The sequence below is a fragment of the Furipterus horrens genome, unplaced genomic scaffold, assembly GCF_987537825.1.
Source record: "Furipterus horrens unplaced genomic scaffold, mFurHor1.1.pri manual_scaffold_3, whole genome shotgun sequence".
NCBI classification, from domain to species: Eukaryota; Metazoa; Chordata; class Mammalia; order Chiroptera; family Furipteridae; genus Furipterus; species Furipterus horrens.
In genome coordinates, this window is record NW_028327173.1 from 58048354 (window position 1) to 58065724 (window position 17371).

General features: G+C 35.4%; 1 non-coding gene across 1 annotated transcript; it reads right to left on the minus strand.

The window, feature by feature from the left end:
* Positions 1 to 540: 540 nt before the first annotated feature.
* Positions 541 to 647, minus strand: LOC150015144 (U6 spliceosomal RNA). The gene has a single exon (XR_016510148.1). It is a non-coding gene; the product is annotated as a U6 spliceosomal RNA (small nuclear RNA).
* Positions 648 to 17371: the final 16724 nt, after the last annotated feature.

The window sequence follows — 17371 nt, forward strand, 5'->3', positions numbered from 1 at the left end:
GATATCTAAGATTTTACTGCTTATGCTTTCCTCTATGATTTTTATGGTGTCATGGCTTACATTTAAATCTTTGATCCATCTTGAGTTTATTCTGGTGTACTGTGTGAGTTGGTGGTCTAGTTTCATTTTTTGCACGTCCCTTGTTCAGTTCTTTCAGCAGCATTTATTGAAGAGAGTATTTTCACTCCATTTTATGCTCCTTCTCCCTTTGTCAAATATTAATTGACCATAGAAACCTGAGTTTATTTCTGGGCTCTCTATTCTGTTCCTTTGATCTGTATCTGTTCTTATGCCACTACGAGACTGTTTTGATTACAGTGACATTGTAATATATTTTGATATCAGGTACTGTGATTTCTTCTACTTTGTTCCTCTTTCTCAAGATTGCTGAGGCTATTCAGGGTCTTTTTTGGTTATACATTTTTGAAGTATTTGTTCTAGAAATATGTCATTGGCATTATAATAGGGATTGCGTTGAATCTATAAATTGATTTGGGTAGTATGGTCATTTTAATGATGTTGATTCTTCCCATCCATGAAAATAATATGGAACGCTTCACAAGTTTGTGTGTCATCCTTGTGCATTGACCATGCTAATCTTCTCTGTATCATTTTAATTTTAGTACATGTGCTGCCAAAGTGAGCACAACTTTTTCTTTATTTCACTTAGTGTAACCTTCATTTCACCCTTTATGTTGTTGCCTGATCACCAGTGTTTTGAACTCTTCATATGATCGATTGGTTATCTCCATTTCATTTAGTTATTTTTTGGAGTTTTGTTCTGTTGTTTTATTTGGGCCATATTTATTTGTCTCCTCATTTGGCAGTCTCTTTGTGTTTGTTTCTGTGTACAGTAGTCCCTCTCTATATCGCGGTTCACTTTTCGCTGCCTCACTGTATTGCGGGATTTTAAAAAATATTATATTTAATTATTTATCGTGGATTTTTCACTATATCGTGGGATTTTGTGGTACTGTATTTGTATGTTCTTAAAGCTATGTACATTTAAGAGTGTAGAATAAATGTAAGGTTCCTACTTCGCAGGGGAGGGTGGAGGGGAGGAGGGTCTAGGACGTAATACCCACAATAAATGAGGGAATACTGTATTAGGTAGAGATGCTTTTATGCCTTTTCTTAGTATTGTGGCCTACTGTAGAAAAGGCACCTATAAATTGTGTGGATGAAACATTAAGTAACTGCCAGGGTGGGGCAACTCGCTTCACTTCTTTATGGCTCTATGTGAGGGGAGGTTTCGAAGAGGGGACAGTGCCACTGCCTAGCTTCTGGAGGTTTTCTCAGCACTTTCTCTATTTCCAGTTACTTCATCCATCCTCATATGTGACTGGTGCCCTTCCAGCCATTGCCTGGTGTTGAATTGCAGAGTGGGTGGGTTTGCATATGTTCTAAGACCACATGGGCCTTTTAAACAGAGTCTCCTGAAAATCCAACAGTTTCTTCCTCTGTCCCAACCCCCACTGTTTTTTGCAGCCAGAAGTTATGGGACTTTACCTTCCTGGAGCTAGAACCCTGGGCTGTGTGATCTGGCCTTGGGCTGGGATTGCTGACTCCTAAGGTATCCCTCCAGATTCTTATCCACCACATGTGAATGTGGGACCACCTGTTCTCCCGCCGCTGCCGCTGCCTCTCCATGCCACACTGCATTTCCTCACCTCTCTGCCTGTCTCCATGCCTCCACCCCTCCTATCCATCTGGATGAATGTGGCTTCTTGAAATCCTTCATTGTCAGAGGTCCATACAGTTCAATTTTCTGACAGTTCTTGGTGGTATTTGTTTTGAGGTTTAGCTGTAATTCTCTGTGAGGTTGTGCAAGGAGGTGAAGTGTGTCTATCTTCGCCTCAATCTTGACTGGAAGTCTCATTTTAAAAATTTGAAAATATTTTTAAATATGGGAAATTCATACATAAGAACATCTCATATTTAATTCTTATAAATAAATATATAAAACACTATAATTTAAAAAGCTTTATATCATGAATAGCCAAAGAAGAGAAATGATAAAATTTGAAATATTCCAGAGAGCTTAAATTCTGTGTAAATTCAGTTTATTTGTTTTCTGTGAAAGCTTCCTGGACTACAGACACAGAAAAATCAAAAGGATAATAAACATTGTTAATATATTACAGTACACATAATGTCCTAAACTCTGTGTTATATGCATTATATATTATTTTATTTTATTTTTTACATTTTATTGTATTTTTTCCATTACCATTTATCTTCCTTATACCCTCTTCCACCTCCACCCACCCCTACCCCCAAGTCACAACACTGTTGTCTGTGTCCATGAGCATTAGATGTCTCAGTCCTTACAACAAGTCTGTCAAGTAAGTATTGCTGTTCTTTTCATTTTATAGTTGAAAAAACTGAGGCATGAAGGTCAAATGACTTTTACAAAGTCACTCAGCCAGCAAGTGGCAGAAACAAGTTTAAACCATAGGTCTCTTTGACTCCACATCCTACAGTTCCGCTTGCCTGTGGCATCCTGAGCTTAGCCTGAGCTAAGGGGGCCCAGCTCCTGGAGGAGCTGGTTCCCAAAGTGTGCAAAGATGGGCTCCTCAGCCAGTATATTGAGCCCAACTAGCAATAACTGGTTGTCCCTAAAACATCCAAGGTTATTTGCTCTGGCAAAAGAAATATCCACATACCTTCTAAAAAATCAGATGAGGGAACTCCAAGTGATCAGGAATAAAAGTTCCATTTTGAAACTGAAATGGATTTTTTTGAGTTATTACAGAATCAAGTTGACTGTTGAGGAGCCTCATAAGCTGTGAAGTTTGTTTTCTGAATTAATATTATTGCTCATGTTAGGAGTTCTGAAGAAATACAATAGTTTGGTTATTTTCCCCTGGTGTCACTAGACCAAACTATTTTGCAATGTGTAATAGTAGCTGAAAACCATTCACAAGGCACCCTTCTTCTAGGTTAATGAAAAATTCCAGTTCTATGTGCCTTTTTCAAATGGATCTTGTGTAGGAGCAAATAAATTTAAGTGCAAAAGTAATTTTTTAAGGCAACATTAGGTTGAGATTTTCATTATACTAAAGCAAATATTAAAATTAAAAGGACTACACAATAATAGTAACATAGGGATCCCCCCCACTGCATTTACAGTGTCTACCTTTATACTACATTAACTTCCATACTATAACATATTTCAACTAAAACAAAAATTATAATAGGATATTACAGAGGAAATTTTACTTCTTAGCTGTGTGAAAATGATTAATTTTGAAAAATGCAAATAAATAAGTTAGGTGTCTGCTACATACATTTAAGTATACTTTTCCCTAAATATATTTAATCAACTAAACCCAGTTGTTTTATCTTGTGTCTTTGCAACTTTATTTTTATAATAATGTGAATGAAGTTAAGAATCTTATGTTTCCTCTAGTAGTACTTCAGAAAGCCAAAACCAAGTAGAATAACCAGAAAAATGTGCAGCATTTTAGTAACTGTGCTGTCAGGAATGGCACCTATATTTATTTAACTACCCAATCCTCAGAAAAAAACTAAAGGGATTTACAAACTTTCCAAAACAAGCTAAAAAAAATTTACCCTCAGGCTTAGTAAAGAGCTTGAGACTTCTAGTCTAATAGGTAATTGTTTTGGAAATTTATGTTTCTAGAAAGGGGAGGGGGGCCAAATGCAAACACCATCTCAACCATAGCTAATTAGAAACAGTTGGTGAATGAGCTGATTTTGGCAAAAATAAACGAGTTGCAGTACTTGAAGTGACTGGTGTAGAACTCGGAAAGGAGTCCAAGAAAGTATTTCTTTGTTTTGTGGATAGTAACATTAGCTGGCCATATCTATGAATGATAGTAGTATCCAGAAGGTTATTCTTTTTTGAGATAAGGAGATAACCAGCCTTTTAAGGCAACAGCGTTCTCTGAAAAACAAAAAATAAACAAGCAAAAACTGCTTGGTGCTCAAAAGATGTTGACTGTCTAAGTAATATATATATTTTTAAAAGAGTGTCCTGCCCAATGGTACAATTATTTAATTTTTTAATAATTTAATTTGTTTCACTGAAATATGACAATGCTCAGTGCTGGCAAGGGAGAGGGGAAAGTGTCATGGGAGCACAAATTATTAAAACATTACTGGAGAGCCATTTGTTAATACTTTCAAAAGCAATAATATGTGTACAAATTTTGGCTCAGTGATTTAACTTTTAGGGAATTATCCAAAGGAAATAATCAGAGATTCAGATAAAAAGTCTACTGTTAATCAATGCAAAAGGAAATAGTTAAAGAAAAATAGCTGTATCTACTCAAGGGAATTCTATATGCAGTCAGGTTCTGAAAAATGCTTTGTGACATAAGAAATATCTATTATATTTTAATATGTTGCTAAGGAAAGAACAATGTAGATCAAAATAAGTATTAGAGTATATATACACCAATTAACAAAAAGAAAAAGAAAATTTCCCCTGACCTGGGGAATGTGATAAGGTGCAAAGTACAATAGGAAAAAAATTAATTTTGAAAATTATTGAGATTGTCCTAACTTGTGATGTGTTATAAACTCTCTGCTGGAGTTGAGAGCTTGTGCTGGAACAGCAGAACTTTCTGAGTTGGCTTAAAGATATGAATATACCTGTGTGGTTATTAGCTATAGATTCATATTTGCAGTGGCCTAAAACTTAGATGAGGTTTGAGAAATATATTTTGTAATAGATCATGTATTAATTTAGAATACCTTTGTATATGAAGATTCTCAAATGATTAAACACCAGAGACATTAAGACCAAGATTTCTCTTTTTTTCATTGTGGATTTCTGTACTTATGAATAACATCTCCAGTGCTGTCTGTTACATACCTTCTTAGGCTCTGTATTTGCTGCTGGCCATTAACCTGCAAGCCACTTTAGTTTAGGGTACCTGCCACCTCTTTAATGACACATTCTTACAACCACAAGTGTCACAAGCTGTTTGTTTGGTACTCAAATAGATCTATTGGGGTGCCAATTTTGCTTTTAACAAATTAGCTTGAATATGAAATCATGACAGCAAGAAAAGTTTCCAATGCCAGCAGGTAAACAAAGATGTGGGCTGCCCTGGTGGATCTTGGGATTCAAAGTTGTGATGGGAACTCTTATCAGAGACCGTCACTTTTCTGCTCCAGTGCCAAATGCTCCATTTGAAAAGCAGTGGCAGGATCAACACTGGTGGAGGCAACCAAACAACCAGAAATGAAACAGCCATGCTACGAGGAACAAAAGCATATTTTGTTTTACAAATCTGCATAAAACTTTCCAGGTAGCTTGCAGCAACTATTGACTTACTCTGAGAGTTCTGTTTCTATCTTTTCATGTTGTAATAGAAATTCTTGTACCTCAGTGCATTTGTATAGGTGTGTTTATTTATCCAAAGGTATTTTGCCTGGAAGGAATCTCAAATTTATATAAAAATTGAAAGAAGAGTATGAACCCCCACCCCCCTGCATTATTTGAAAGCAAGTTGCCATCACCCTTGGATACTTTAGTGCATTTCTACCACTGCCAATGGTTCTCCCAATGAACCACAATAAAACTATACAATTAGGAAATTAACACTGGTACTTTACTGCCATCTTATCCTCAAACACCTCACAAGTTTCATGAATTTCTTGGAAATGACCTTTGTAGCAAAAGAATTCAAGTCAAAATCTCACATTACCTTCAATTGTCATGTGTGTCTCTCTAGTCTACTTCAACCTTTCCTCACTTTTTTTTTTTGACTTTTCGTGACTCTGAAGATTATAGAGCAGTTATTTTGTGGTGTGTTCTCAATCTATGATTTTCTTGCTTTCTATTGATTAGAGTCAGTTAGTGGAATATCATGGAAGTGGTGCAGGGTTCTTCTCATTGTATCCCATCATGATTTCTACTTGTCTCATTATTGATGATGTTCATTTGGATCATTTGATTCTGGTGCTGTCTGCCATCTTATCTTTGTAATTAAAAGTTTTGAAAAAAACGTACTTTGATACTCACTAGCTAGATATCCCATTTCTTGTCAAACTTACTATCTATCATTTATCTGCCTATCAACTTCTATCTATCTCAGTATAGACTTATGAATTTTATGTTTAAAGCAATCAATCAATCTGTATGTGGAAAATATTAATCCTCAACATGCAAGCTGTAAGAAGAAACAACTAATAAATGTATTTGTATTATTGCCTTGTTTTGATTCTGAAGGTTCCCCCCCCACCCTTTTAACTTCTGTTGGGCAGGAGCTAAGCAAGAACATGAGAGTTTCAACAAATATTTATGTCTTAAGTTAGTTGATGGCTCTGGTGGCATTGAAAATCTCTCATTTTGTCAGTGTTCTCTCTATGTCTACAATGACACAGAGCAGTATAAAATTATCCTAGTGACTTGCGTATCACATAATGTTGTAGACCCCCTGTCAGTTGTTTGGACACCAGCATTACAGTGAACAAAACACTCTGGTTTCCACAATCCTTCTATAGTCTGGTGTTGGCACCTATTATTGTAATTATTCAAAAGTGTGCTTTAATCATTCTGTAATAAATAGAAAATAGTTTTGGCTTTATAGTTTCCCTCATATAAACAACAGTAAACAAAACATGATTCATGCAAAAAGAAATTTGAAGCTGTCTTTCCCTCATTCATTAATAATGAAGACTTTGTAAATGAAAATATGAACCTGGCCCAGAGTTATTAAACAAATTCCACCAGGTATCCTTGCCCATAAAATTATGAAACTTTGTAGGGTCTTACAAAATGTTTGGAACCGAGGAGCATAGTAGAGGAGGGCCTGCATGAATTTGGCACTAGGGGGAGGGAGTAAAATCTCGCAACAGGTTCTTAAGCTTCCATTTGCTGTGTTCACTCAAGCAATCATTATTCTGATAATGCAATATTACTTGGTATTTACATTATCTTTTTATATGAGCCATTCATTTCTTTTAACACCAATTCACAAATTTTTACTCTAGCCTGGGTAGGTGAGCAAAAAATAGCACCGCACATATTGTACAGATGAAGAAATTGGTCCTTGTCTATATAAGGTGATGTGGAGAATGTAGCAATTAATTGGTTTTCAAGTTAGTTAAAATACTCACCTCATAAAACAAGCTAAGGCTATTTATGTGGAGAACTATTTTAAGTTTTCTGTAAATTATATAGTTTTAATATGGTTATTGCTTTTGCCAGAGAGCAGTACCCTGCTATGGAGATGATTTAAATTTTATGACTTAACTTCATATTGGTAATAAACTGTTGGACCATTTAGCATTAAACATAAAAACAAGTTACTCAGCAGCTTGAAGAAAATAGTAGGACTGAATGTTCAAAACAGGTACTTATTAGGTAATTACAATATATTCTACAGAAGTGGGAGATAGGGCCACCATGTGTTTATACTTTGCTGTTTAGTTTAACAAATTAATTTGTATCCTAGGCACAGGGATAGAATACTAAAGAGGTAAACTAAAATATTGCAAGGACAGAAAAAACTTTAGAATATTAAAGGGTTTAGGAGTATTAACATAGGAGAGAAATAATCATTACATTATATGAAATTATATTTTTAGTGATTATAGAGACTATTATTGCTGGTGTTAATAATACATGGTCATTGCTGCAGTTACTATGGTTTAAAGCTCAAACATTTTAGTATTATTATTTTCAATATATTTTTATTGATTATGCTATTACAGTTGTCCCAATTTTTTCCTCTTTGCCCTGCTTCACACAGTATCTTCCACTCTGTCCAGCAATCCCACCCTCCTTAGTTCATGCCCATGTGTCATGCAAAAAGTTCTTTGGCTTCTCCATTTCCTACTGTTCTTAGCATCCCCCCATCTATTCTGTATGTACCAATTTGTTAATCCCTGAACCATTTCCCCCATTCTCCTTTCCCTCTTCCCCACTGATAACCCTCCCAATGATCTCCATATCTATGATTCTGTTTCTGTTCTGCTTGTTTACTTAGATCATTTTTTTATTTTTATTTTTTGAAGATCTTATTTATTTATTTTTAGGGGGACTGCAAAGGAGTGAGACAGAGAGGGAGAGAAACATCAATATGTGAGAGAAACATGAATTGGTTGCCTCTCTCACACCCCTAACCCAGGACCTGACTTTTAACCCAGGCATGTGCCCTGACTGGGAATTGAACCAGTGACCTTTTTGGTTTGCAGGCTGGCACTCAATCCACTGAGCCACACCAGCAAGGGCATAGTTTGTTTTTTAGATTGAATTGTTGATAGTTGTGAATTTATTACCATTTTAATGTTCATAGTTTTAACTTTCTTTTTCTTAAATAAGTCTTCTAACATTTCATGTAATAATGGCTTGTGATGATGAACTTCTTTAGCTTTACCTTGTCTGGGAAGCACTTTATTTGCCCTTCCATTCTAAATGATAGCTTTTCTGGATAGAGTAATCTTGGTTGTATGTACTTGCTTTTCACCACATTAAATCCTTCTTACCAGTCCCTTCTTGCCTGCAAAGTTTCTTTTGAGAAATCAGCTGGCAGTCTTATGGGAACTCCTTTGTAGGTAACTCTGCTTTTCTCTTGCTGCTTTTAAAATTCTCTCTTTATCTTTAACCTTTGGCATTTTAATCATGATGTGTCTTGGTGTGGTCCTCTTTGGGTTGATCTTGTTTGGGATTCTGTGTTTTCTGGACTTGTATGTCTATTACCCTCATCAAATTAGGGAATTTTGCTTTCATTAGTTTTTTAAAATACGTTTTTAATTTCTTTCTCTTTCTTTTCTCCTTCTGGCACCCTTATGATTTGAATGTTGGTATGTTTGAAATTGTCCCAGAGGCTCCTTAGCCTTTTTTGTTTTTGTTTTTATTTATTTTTATTTTTTTCTTCTTGCTGTCTGGTTGAATCTTTTTTTCCTTCCTTATGTTTTAAATAATTGATTTGATTCTTGGCTTTATCTACTTCACTGTTGGTTCCATATAAATTTTTCTTCATTTCACTTAGTGTAACCTTCATTTCTGCATGGGTCTTTTTTATGCTGTTGAAGTATACAATGAGTCCTTGATCATCCTAATAACCAGTGTTTTGAACTCTGCATCTGATAGATTGCTTACCTCCATTTTATTAGTTATTTTTCCGGAGTTTTGTTCTTTCATTTGGGCCATATTTCTTTGTCTCCTTATTTTGACAGCCTCCCTGTGTTTGTTTCTTTGTATTAGGGAGACCTGCTCTGACCCCCTGCCTTAATAGCATGGCCTATTGTAGAAAAGCATATCAGTAGGTTGTATGGGGCAGAGCCTTAGGTAATCATCAGGGTAGGGCAGCCTATGTGAACCAGGTTGCTGGAGACTCCAATAAGGTGTTGCCACTATGTGGCTCTATGTAGGGGAGGGCTCAGAAAGGGGACAGTGCCACTGCCTGGCCTCTGTCATTTTGTCCAGGAGGAAGCTGTCCCCCAGCACTCATCTTGATTCCAGATACTTCTGATTCTCCCTGTATGCCAGTGGTGCCCTTTCAGCTGCTGCCTCAGTGCTGGAACCCAGAAGGAGTGTCTGCATAAGTTCTAAGTCCATTGTGGACCCTTTAAGAGGAGATTCCTGAGAATCCCACAGTTTCTTCCACTTCCTCAAACCCCACTTGTTTTTACAGTCAGAAGTTATGGGGACTTATCTTCCTGGCACTGGAACCCTGAGCTGCGTGGTCTGGTGTGGGGCTGGGATCCCTCACTCTTGTGGTATCCCTCCTTATTTTTACCATTACACATGGGTGTGGGACTTCCTGTTCCACATCTCCAGATCTCCATGCATCTCTGCACATGTCTGTCCCTCCTCCCCATCTGGATGAATATGATTTCTTTAATTCATTGGTTGTTGGACTTCCATACAGCTTGATTTTCTGATGATTCTGGGTGATAGCTGTTTTGTATTTTAGTTGTAATTTTTGATGTGGTTGTGTGAGGAGGCAAGCCATGTGTACTTATGCCTTCACCTTGACCAGAAGTCAAATATATTATATTTTATAACTTAAAATAGTATTGTGCACAGATAGAACTTTAATGTTTCTTAAGTTTCAATAAATGCATATCAGCATTTCAGTAACTTATTGGACAACTTAACAAAGGTTAAAACTTGAAAATATATGCCAAAATCTTGCTCCCTGTCAATAATTAACTTTTAACATATTATTGACAATTTTAAAATCTCAAATGTTAAGCAAGTGTAAAAGTAGACGACTCATTATGTTAATGAATTAGAAGTTCATTTGTATGCTAAGAAGTAAAAATATTTTAGAAATATTAAGACAACTCTTTACAAAAAAGTTTTCCAAACAGAAGGAGTTTGAACTTATACAAGTAAGATAGTATAACCAGAGAAACCATCTAATTTAACATATGAGTATTGTAATTATGGGAGAAAAAACCTGCATGAAAAGAAAACGTTTAGGTGGTCCCCAAGCATCAGGCAGCTCACACTGAAAACAGTACCAGGCACTTAAACTTTATAGCAACCAGCAAGACAGGTGAACAAAGTTGTTGCTTGACTGTTTGTCCTAACATTCTGATTCTTCAGGGACCCTCAGTGGGCATATGTGTTTATGTTGTGAGTCAGTGACAAAGAACTCAGTGTTGTGTGAAGAAGAAAGCAATAAGAAGAGCAAGAATTAAATAACACAAGGCATTTTCTTTAGTGTCCTTCCAGCTCCTTTTAAGAAGCTGTGGTCTGTTGGCCATGGGAGGATTCTTTGATTTCCTCTCTGGGTATTTTTCTTCAGTCCTAACCAACCAAACTGCTATGTGTATTTCCCCTCCACATTAAAAAGTGCAGACAGTGACCCATCCTCCTTGAAGCTCCACAGAGTGAACCATAAAAATTATTGAAAGGGGAAAAGAAAAGTGGAATGTGGGGGAAGACAAGCCCACCCACTTTTCTTTATGAAAGACGGCCCTTCTCTTCCCCTGAAGACACACTAAAAGAAAAGAAAGGAATCTACTGGAATGTGATATGATTAAGCTCATGTGCCTTCAATCTTTAATAAGACTTGCTGTTTTTGACTTTTGAAAGGATAGAAAAAGCTAGTTTGATGTAGAAGGTTAGGGACTTCACAACCATCTTCTTGTGATGCAAATTGATTGTAAAAAGGGTGAACAGTGTTTTGTTTAAGCCAAAAACAAATATTAAGTAACTGTACAGCTGTATATTCCATTTATTATCCTTATGCAGACAAGGAACTGTATGCATTCACACAAAGGAGAGGAAGGGACCTAATTTATGAAGGTATATTTTGTGCCAACTGCTATGGTAGATATTTTATTTAAATTATTTCTTCAACTCTGTAATACCTATTAAATTATTACAGGGTGTTATTTATTGAATTGTTACAGGATTGTTGTGAGGATTATATGAGATAAAATAGGTAGTATCTGGTACATTAAATTCTCACAATAACCCTGTAAATCTCAACAAGGTTAAAGTGACCCAGCCAATGTCACAGAACTAGAAAGTGGTCAAGACAGTGTTCTGCTCTGAGCTGACCCCACGGCCCTTATTCCTGCTCTGCATTGAATTGCTACAAAATAGATAATTGCTCACAACACATGTGATAGGAGGAATCTCAGGCCAGAAATTCCAAGCAAAAAAAAATTTTTTTAATATGAACTCTATTTCAAGCAATAATTTGCAATTACTGGGAGGAGTATATTTTTATGCTTCTTTTAGTCTTTGAAGCTCAATGTTTTGCAAATGTCTGAATACCTTTGTAAGCCGAATGCTGCAGGCACACTGTGCTTCTCATGGCAGGGTATTTCTAAGTCCATATATGGAGATTAAGTTTGAGGAAATTTCATATCCCAAAATTTGTATAGCGAAATAAATGTGATACTTATTTGAGAATTTTGTGTTCATGTGATGATAATTTATTTTCTTTAATCCTTCCTAGTTGGAATCCTTTAAATAGTTTCTTGATCTGATAGAATGGTATGTAATACAGGCAGAAATTTAATATTCATAGAGATGTCAGGGCTGTGGTTTTTAGTCCTAATATTTCTTCATGGTATTTTTGATACAAACATTAGAAAGTACACATGCACACATGTAAGGTGAAATGTAAAGAACTTAAGAATGAAATACATTTGATTACAAAATTGATGATTAGGCCATAGTTAATCCACTTAATTATATCTTTAAATATAACATTTAACTTTAAGTGATTTAACTATTACCTATCCTTTCTATCTAGTTAATTATATGATAATAACATTTTAGAACATAAGCTTCAAAAAGAGAGATTTTTGTCAATTTTGGTCACATCTGTATCCCTAGAAACTAGCTGAATGCCTCACATCTAGTAAGTGTCCACTAAATACTATTTTTAAAAAAGGAAGAAATATTTAGGCAAACAGGAGGTTAAGAAGTTAAACTCTATCAATGTAGGAATAAAAAGAATTCTCATTAGAGAACCAGAATATTAAAGGGTAAACTATTAATATAGTAATATGAATATTTAAATAGAATTAAATCTTCAAATAAAACATACAAATTTTATCGTTGTTGATATTTTTATTACAGAGAGACAAAGAGCCTATCAAAGAGAGCTTGCATGATTCTTCTAGTTTTTTCAGAAGAGATGATAGAAAGGATCATTTTATGGTTGTAACCAAATGCAGATCCAGCAGTCTGATGCTATGAAAGCCAATACTCTAGAGGTAGGTACTGATGTAAAGGAAAGTGTTTTATTCAGATGCCAACCATCTGGAAGATGGAAGATTCATGTCACAAAGCCCATCTCCTGGGAAGATGGGGGACTCATATCTCAAGGCCCATCTTCACATCTCAGTGGAGGCAGGGATTTTTATAAAGAGGAAGATGGGAACAAAAAAAAAAGAGATCAAGGAAGGGGGTTGCTAAGTTCTCTACATGCAGATGAGCACAGTCCGTTCTGATGAGGCAAGTGATGGTCCCATCTACATCATCCCGGATTCACGTCATCCCGACTTTTTGTCATCCTGACTTCATGGCCAAAGGTCAGCAAATCTCCTGGAGCTGGGATACCTGAAGGTTGGAGTCTGTATCTTTTGATGTTAATTCCTAAGATTCTTATACAAACATGCTGTTTATCTACAAGCTACATATTAACCAGAGTCAGCACTTACAGAAACAATGTCAAAGAATGGTGAGGTGGGTTACAATTTCCCATTGTTACAATTTTCCACAAATACATGATGTCAAATATTACATTCTGAAGTCACATTTCAAAAGTGTGTATGTGTGTATGTGTGTGTGCGCGCATGCACACATTGGGGCATGAGAGACAGGTGAGAGAGAAAATGAAGTGGTGAAAAAATTCATAAAAATATTTTAATTAGCTTTTTAAATTATATCTTATTTTAGAGAACTAACCATCAGCAGTGGCTTCTCATTAATTTTGCCTATTGTCCTTTTTGGTTTTAGTATTAGCAGTGATACTATGGTGCTATATGATTACTTCTTTGTTTAATTATTCTTTTTCTTTGCCTATGCTACACGACTTTACCAAAATTGCCACTTTTTCTAGAAGAATAAATCTTTTGCACTAATTTCTTTCTTTGAACACACATAATATTTTTTTCACTATTAACATGTAGAAAAAAGAAAATGAAAGGATAGCAAATAAAAACAGAGTAAGAAAATCACCCTAGTTTTCTATGTTAATGTTACTAGAAAAATCATATATAACATTTTTCATTTGAAATTAAAACAAAAAATGCTACCTTTTATATTTAATTACTTTTGGGGTCTAAGTTTTGGGGAAAAAGAGAAGCTTTGCCTAAATTCAAGGGGAAAAATTGCTTATTTTTAGGGGAATAAAACTTAAAAAGATTAAAGATAGTTTTCAGTTTATGATATATGTTTGTGGTCATCAAATAGTTCTTACAGACCAAAGTTTTGATTATTTGTGTGTAAATAAATGAAAAACATATGGATTAAATTTCACATAAAATACACATGACTTAAAAAATTAAATGTAAAAAAGTACTTGGCAAAACTTACTTGGGATTTGGTAAAACACAAAACAAGATTTGGGTTTGGTAAAGCCACAGACATTTGAAAAATATCTTGAAATAATCACCAAACCCCAAAGTGTTCCGAAGTTAACTCATTTCTTAGAAACTTTTTATTGTGATGATTTCTGAAGATTGATCATTTATTTCTTTTAATAAATATCCAATTATGGGAAATCCAATGGAAAGAAAAAAATTTTTCAGTGCACTGTTAGAGTTTCGAAACCCAATAATTTAACAGGCATGTTGTTTTTAAAAATGTGTGGTAACACTCATTACAGTTTAGCTATCATATTCAAGAACTGGCCTCTTTCCATTCACAGGTCCTGTTTCCTCTTGAAGTTTGAAAAGAAGTTGGGAGTTCATTTCATTTGTCTCTTGATCATCCTCCTCTTCTCCTTCCTCCTCCTTCTCTTCTCTCCCTTCCTCTTCTTTCTCTTTCTCTTCCTCCTTCTCCTTTTGTGTTTCATTGTTTTTCTTGAGTACATCTCAATAATAGTATCCTTGGTTTGATGTCGGTAATTGCAAAGTAGGCAAATGTCAACCTTATTCCCATTCCATTCCAGCAAATCTATCCCTCCTTCATAATTTCTGTGACTGTGCCTACTCTTTATAGTCTCAGCTACAGACCTATTTAAATCCACCACTGTGGAATTCCAGAACCATTCTCTCATCAACGTTTATTTTGTGAACAGCCAGCACCACCCTGGGGAGAGGAGAGCTGGAAATGTGTTGTATCATTTAATTATAGTTGTTCACATTACTTTATTAAAGAATGGCATTAAGAGTTAGTTGGAGAGTTTCAAATAAATTTCTCTTAAGGTTCTTCTGGTACAAGCAACAGAATTCCATCTGAGCTAGATTAAAGTATAAAGAGGAAGCATAGGTAACTCATGGCACCCAAGGATTGAGTAATAGTTATATCCAGAACCAGGTGCTATCAGGCTCTTTCTAATTCTCTTATTAACTACTCTCGATGAGTTTGTATCATTTTTCTCTCCTTTAGACAGATTTGTTCTACTTTGGTTTACATGGAGGAACATGGCTCACATAGTTTTGAGCTTGCTTGGAACAAATTCAGTCACCAGGAGAGAGACTAAATTTTTCTGTTGTTCCAAATTCTAAATTTTAGAGGCAGAATTCTTACTGGTCCAACTTGGGTAAGGCACTCACTTTCACACTAGTTAATTGTGGCCAAGAAATAGGAGTCATATGTACAACCATGATCACTGGGAGCCATTCTTTCCACCATGTGAATGGGGCTGAGTGAATCTGAGGAAGGATTTGCTCAGAAAGAGGGGCTGAAGTAAAACCCAACAGATACGTAGTAATACCTCAGCTAATGAAGATAATTCTTTCGGAATCACATTTGTTAGCTAAAATCTTCATTAGCCGAAATGTGATTTCCCATAGGTTTCTATAGAAAATCATTTAATTCATTCTGAATGCTGCCCACTATTTAAAGATAAGTTTTATAAAATAGTAAAAAGCACACTCTAAAAGGGCAAAATCTCACCAAAGGTTGAGATGAACAGCTACCCAAATGGATGAAGCAGAATGGAAAGCAGAATGGAAAGCAGAATGAAAAACTGACGATCTTTACACTATTACAGTACAGTCATCAAACCCGAAGCAGCTTATGTTATCACGCGTCTCACTCCTCACTGTCTCCAACGTAAACAGCCCCGTTGGGTTGGTGGGTCTCCCCTCTGTGATGTGGTCAGCTCATACCTTTGTAACACACATACAGGTGGAAAAGATAAGCTCCTCCAATGGCCCAACCGTTCATGATTGCTGCTTTATGTTAGCGCACGCGCATCCACTAAAACATTCGTTAGCCGAGCCCAAAAACAGCGAAAAAAAAAATCTCTGTTAGCTGAAAGATTTGTTAGCAGGGTCACTCATTAGCTAAGGTATCACTGTATGTTAAAAAAGTTGCTTGCATTTAAGTGTTAATATTTTTTTAAATAAAATTAGGATATATCTTATTTATATTTTATGTGTAATACTTGAAAGAATGAATTTCTAATTTAGATTTTGTTAAGCATTGCAAGAGCCTGAGACAGATGAATAATTAAGAGAAAATGTGCATTGTTCCTTTTCATATCACACTTGCAGACAATTACACAATCCATGTAAAAATATTTGTTAAAATTTGGTGCAGGTTTTAATTTTTTCTTGTTAGAAAATAGATTCAAGAATGTCTGATACTCTCATTAAAGGTAGGAAATTTTCCATTCAGTTCCATGTATAAACAGTTATTGACTACCTAGACAGAATATAGAGATGCTTAGGTTAGTTTTTGCCCTGAAGGAGCACGTAGTTCATTAGGAAGACTAACATTAAAAATGTTACATTCTTTACTGAATGATTACAGGTAGCAAAAAGATCAGCTCTTTCTTTTTCTCTCTTACCTTGAAAAGCAAAATATGAAGGTATCTCTCTTGATTCCCCCCTTTTTTTGCCATTGTCTCATTCTACCATTTCCCTTTAGAATAAGAATAAGACTCCTTGAGATGTCAATACTTGTAGTCTCTGATGTCTGTTGTCCTTTTCTTTTTTGAACTCACTCCAATCATGCTTTTACCCTTATCTGTTCACCTAATTGCATTTGCGTTGCTAAATGCAATAATAATTTCTTAATGCTCATCTTGACTTATTAAGATCATTTGATATAGTTGATCACTTTCTTGCCCCTGAGATCATTCTCATCTCATCTGTAGAGATTTTTGAATCTATGGCTTAATGTCTTTCATCAGTTTTGGAAAATTATCAGCCATAGTCTCTTTCAATATTAGTTCTACTTGGTTCTTTCTCCTCTTCTTCTGGAGCTCCAGTTACATGAATGTTATATCTTCCCACCATGCCCATATATTTCTCTTTTCATCAATCTGGCTATTTTCTTCTAATTGATATTCCAGTCTACCAATTTTCCCTTCAGCTTGTGTCACATGTGCTGTTAAACTTATCTTAATTTTATCTCTTGTTTTTTAAAAATTTCTAGAATGTCTATTCTTTCTTTTTTATTCATTTTACTTTCTGAACATATTAATAACATCTGTTTCAAAATATGTTTTCTAATTACAATGTTTGGATTTCTGTGGGTCTTTTCTGTGTTAGTCTCCCCACCCCTTAGTTTGTGGTCACTTTCTTTCTTCTTTCTTATTAAAAATTAACTCCTGACACTTGTACTAGTTTCTAGTGTTATCATAACAAACTACCATCAACTGGGTAGCTTAAACAACAGACAGCTAATGCATTAAAATTTTTACAGTTAGTGTGTGAAAACAGCTCTAAAAAAAGCAAGTGCAAAACAGAGTGTCTTAGGTTAAGATCCCGGGGAAATTAATTCTGAGATCGGGTTTAT